The following is a 5,740-nucleotide window of genomic DNA, read 5'->3' as shown; positions in this document are numbered from 1 at the left end:
AAGTGACACGCCCTAATCCCACTTGGAAGTAGTTTAAGGAAGCCTTCTTTGGAAACTTCTTTCTAGAAAGCTTCAGGAATGAGAAAGAAGTAGAGTTTACAGCTCTCACCTAAGGATCAGGTTTAGTCTTGGACTATCAACAACAATTCAAAGATTTATTTCATTTTTCTCTAGTACACATGAGAAGTAATGCGTGCAAAGCAAAGAAGTTTGAGAAGGGGCTTAAACCCGATATTAGTGCCATGTTGGCCATCTTAGACATACAGTCTTTCGCTCAGATGGTTCAAAATGCGAAGATTGTGGAAGATAGGTTGAAAAAGAAGACGACAACATTAAAGGCATTGGGGAAAAGACCAAACACTTTTCAAAACTATAGCTGGCCCAATAAATCAATTAGAGAACCCGTGTACAATCCTACTCCAATACAATACCATGGGTCTGAGTCGGGACAAGCTTCGCTAACTACTTGGCCTACTTTCAGTCAATCCACTCAAAACAGTCGCTCTATTCCAAGTCAAGCTACGTCAGCTGCCCAGTCTCTCCACTCGGCTATCAGTCGAGCAAGCCAAGCATCTCCTCAACCTGTGAATCCCTCAAATGCCTTGTGACCCTATAGTCCACCCCGATGTTATAAATGCAATCAAATCGAACATTTGGCCAGGGACTATCCTCACCGGAGAGTAGGTGCACCAACACAGTCTCAGCCTGCTAACCAACCTTTCCTACCCCAAGGTAATAGGACTTAAGGGAAGGTATATGCTCTAACCAATGAGGAACTGAAGAAAATCCCGATGTGATGACAGGTACACAATCAAAATCTGCCAAATAGAATACAGTGAACACATTATGACTTGCAATCTTTGATTACATCATTATATTTTATTTAAAACCCTTGGTGCTTTGTCTATAGCATCCACAACTGCATACATATTATTTGACTCTGGTGCATCACATTCCTTCGTATCGAAGGGTTTTGCTAATAAGATGAACATACCCCCAAAGAACTTAGGGCACAAATTGGTAGTTGGCACTCCAACCGGGAGTGTCGTAAATTTGAAGGAAGTTTAAGAACCCTATCCAGTGGAAATTTGTGGGCGAAGCTTAACCGCTCATCTAATCAAGTTTGACATAAAGGATTTCGACGTGATACTAGGTCTGGATTGGCGGTCCACTTATGGAGGCATTGTCAAGTGTGCAGAGAAGAAAATTTTATTCAAACTTTAAAGCAGTGATGATTTTATATATATAAGTGAACCACCAAAGAAAGCTAGGAGAGTAACTATTTCGGCCCAGCGTATAACCTTGGGGAGCACCAGTTTTGTTTGTTAAAAAAGGATGGAAGCATTATGTGCATTGATTATCAAGAATTGAATAAGCTCACACTCAAGAACCTTATCCATTAGGAAATCTTAGGTTCGTATCTAGATTGTAGAGGGACGATGAGAGACTGTAGACGCGTAACAAAGTCTCGATAAAGATATATGCCCATGAACCAAATGGATGGAACATTACAGGCTGAAGTAAGTATGAGGTATATCAAGTAATTGGGAGTGAACAGTAGTGATCCCATCAATACCCTTTTCATTCTAAAGTTGAGTTAGGTATTGAAGAACCAGAAGTGAAAGTTTTCATAGGAAAAGTCTTGTAAGTAAGGTAGTATAAACTAATACCATATAACCCAAAGCTATAAGAAACATAGATTAGTGGGTGAAATATACGTGGATAGTTTGATCAGTTGATTTCTTGAAGTGTACGTCTGGGGTTCGATTTCCTTTGGGTCCTTATATTAAGTAGAGTCTTAGATTAACCAAACCTAGGTGTGATTTACATCGCTTGTTGATGGTTGGATATTTGAGAATTGAACCTTCGCAGCTCAATCAAAACGAAAGAGGCATGCCGATGCGAGACAAAAAGGTACTATGAAGTAACCGTCGGATAAAGGAATGTCTAAGTGACGAAAAGATGAAAAGTAGTCAAGGTATCCTCACCTGTACGGATCCCCAGACACTCCAAATTTCGAGGACCAAATTTCTGTAAGGTGGGGAGAATGTTATAGTTTGGCTTATTTTAACCCGAACCCTAACCCGAATCAGATTGTAGGTCCGAAACCTGAGGTCATAGCCTTGTGTACCCTATGGAGCATGGGTTGGGGGTTCGAGCGAGTAGACACGAAAGGTGGAACCCTTGTTTCAATATGTCACCTGCTGGAAAAACGATGTGTACCTCCCCCGTGCAATTGCAAAATTCACAAACAAATGTACAGTTCTTGGTAAGTGACCCTAACCATGTTTTGGGTATTTGGGGCATGAAAACATTATTGGACATGTGTTGATACTTGAAACTACCAAAGCTCGAGGTGTTCCAACACTTGGACTGCAGAAAGATCACACTTTGGTGGATCCCTCTGGTCGATCACTCACATCGACCAGAGTTGCTGTTACTCCAGATTTTGTCTCGGGAGTGCGAGACTCGGTGCCTCGAGTCAGGGATCTTGTTGCCACTTCCCATTTATCTAATTAGAATGTTCCCCCAACAACGTTGGTATGTGGGACCCGCTTAATTAACCTACGTATACTAAATTAGCCAATTAATCAATTTTGGAACCAAATTGGATATGATCAAACTGCCCCTCTAACCCACTATCTATATAAACCAAAACCCATCACTATTTACTTCTCTACAGCCCTAAATGATAGAAGCAGAGAGAAGAAAAGGGAAACGAAGAAGAAGAAGAAGAAAAGAAGGAAGCCTTGGAACCCAAATTCTAGATTTGGTAAGAATCCATCATCCACTCCTCCCTCCATCTCATCTTAGCTGTTCTTCCCACTAATTCCTCTCTGAAATCTGTTTGTAAATTTTGTCCAATTTCTATATACATGGTTCAAGTGGGAAATCCATCCAATTGTCTCTAAGCAACAACTATTGTAAAGGTAATTCTTACCCTTTCCATAAATCTTTTCTTGATTTTCCTTCTTTACCATGATCCTAATGCTAAAGCCATCTCTGGTTTGGGAATCTAAATACCCGGTTTGCATGTATGTGGATTTACTTGGAAGGTTACTAAATCTAATCAAACCTTCTCCATGCATGCTTGAATTCTGTTAGGAGACTTCACTTTGATTCTAGTTTGGATATGCTTAGCCATGGTTTTATAAATTATTCCAACCATGCTTAGTTAGTTTGATTTAATTAAAACTTAGATTACTCCATGCATAGTTGAACCATGATCACTAACCTAACCCCAATTCTGTTTTGATTATAATTGATGATTAATTGTCATCCCTTGTACCAAATTAAACCATTTGGAAGCTTGATTCTACCATGCATGGTTGAAACCATGAAGTTGAAACCCAAACCCATTGCATGCACCCAATCCCGACCCCAATTCATCAAATTGCCCATCTCCCTAGCCCAATTTGAGACTCAAGAACTCAATCCCATATGTGAGAACCATCCCTGATGTCAATTGGAGAAAACCAACCTAAAACCCCCTTCTAAAACCCTATTTTCTTTTAAATTCGTTTACTGTTTGTCTCTGGTGGAAGTCACTGGTCAACCAGTGACGCAGACCGATGTTGCTATCAGGTGGTTTCTTAACTCTAAACCTATTTTAACTTAACCCTAACCTATCTTAGGACTCCAGTAACATTAGGGTACCACCTAACATATATATTTGGTTGATAAATAATAGGACGTGACTCTTGGGTCATCGAACCACCGACAATCGACTCGAGAACCAACCCGGCATCACAAAATCAATCATAACAAGGTGAGTGGGGATAGGCTTTGATTTTATTTTGGAACGTTTCATTTTAGATTGATTATTAGGAATCGTGCATATGTATGAATATATTCTTATTAATGTCTCATTAATTATTTTGTTTATGTTTTATGATATAAAAATTGTGGATTAACAATGCGATGTGGAATGTGTTGGAATGTGAACTCTGTATGTTAGAATAGATGCCGTAGACGGCTTGGAAACGAGAGGTATGCTGTGCTATAGTATGGCATGCGGGAGCACTGTACACCTCGTACTATACCATTTAGTCCGCATATGGCTAGGGATATCATTCCTTGGTGCTACAACCCTTACCAGCAGAGGTTCAGGTGCTGGGTGATCATTGCTCCCTGTAGCTGAGGAATATGTGGTACGTTGGGATGAGGTCCAGGCTATGATTATCGGATTCTACCCATGGGGGGATCTAGGGATTACGACCGATGTGGGCTCCATGCAACAAGTGAGGTTACAGCTTGGATTGGGTGATGGACCTATATGTTTTCCCGAGTTGTTGGCGTAGCACAGACTTAGGGACCTAAGCATTGTTTGTTAGGTGGGAATTAAGTTTAAAATTGGATCCATGCATTTAGGATTTTTTATTTGTATGTGTGACTACTAGTGTGTGGTCTATCCTTTACTTGCTGGGCTCGGTTGAGCTCACCTCTGTGGAATGTCTTTCTTTTTAGATGATCTTACAGGTAGACGTGATGGTAATGGGAAGGATTAATTTGAGGCAGAGGCTGATGGCTATAGTGACCATGCTGGTTTGGACTCTAAGGGGTGTGACTCATATTACGCGTATGATTAGGGTGTCCCTAGAGAATAGGGATAGATGAGGAGGAGCTCACTTTTCTTCTGATGTTATATAATCTTTTTGGTGGATGTGGTCCACTGTATATATTTTCTAGTTTGGTAGTTTCTGGCCCGAAAGTTGGGCATCATATATTCATGTGGTCTGGGAGATGGTTGACAATGTAAATAACATGTAAATTATATAGTAAACCCTTTACTTTTCGTCCACTCTGATGAAAGACATATCTATTGTTCTATCATTGTGTTGAGCTTGTGACATGTTTTTATAGTTTTTAGATCATAGTGGTCTTCAAATACATCGGTTATTCAAGTCAACCAACGAATCCTCCTAGGGGGTGGTTTTGGGATGTGACATCACAAGTCCAACGCCCACTCACGATACTTGGATTCCATCTCTCGCACTTAACACATATCCGCATATACATTTCAACATACCAACATTTGCATCAATTCTAAGACAGAATCTCAATCCTAGAACATCTATCATTCAACATGGTTACACCTCATCATATTCGCGAACAAAAAATAACATAGCATGCATAGTAATTGCAATACATCATCATGCATAGTCTAGTCATATGCCTAATGAGAAACATTCCATAAAATAGTTCAAATGTCTAATCCACTCACAGTCATTGTAACATATGTCTTCGTTTTCGGGCACGCGTACGCCTTTACAACCAAAGTAGGTCACCCTAAAAAGTCACAAAATAGTTGTATAACATGTGAGAGAAGGTTTGTGATCAATCCCAAAGTTAAATCTCATTTAACAGTAGGATTTGGTCTCGGCGAACTATCCTGCGGATCATGTGCAGCATGATCTGCACAACACATTTTTGTTGTGTTTTGGCTTGGATCGAACCCAACTTTGGCCTAAGGGTATAAGGGCTACAGGGGATCATTAGGGAACTATTCTTACCCTCTCAAAAGGTTATTTAGAGTATGGATTCAATCCAATTAGGGTCTTAACCAAGGGATTTGTGTTTCAACATAAAAAATTCTATAATTAGAGATTTTACAATGGGGTTTCAAGGCAACTAAGCCATTAGGTTATGAATGGATCATCTCAGTTCACCAATTGATGCTTCTAGCTGTAGACACTGAATTTTGTCACCCCCCTGATGATGACAATCGAACGCAAATGAC

Source organism: Telopea speciosissima, chromosome 4, assembly GCF_018873765.1.
Source record: "Telopea speciosissima isolate NSW1024214 ecotype Mountain lineage chromosome 4, Tspe_v1, whole genome shotgun sequence".
NCBI classification, from domain to species: Eukaryota; Viridiplantae; Streptophyta; class Magnoliopsida; order Proteales; family Proteaceae; genus Telopea; species Telopea speciosissima.
The sequence above is the reverse complement of the archived record's forward strand: the minus strand, read 5'-3'. Positions refer to the sequence as shown.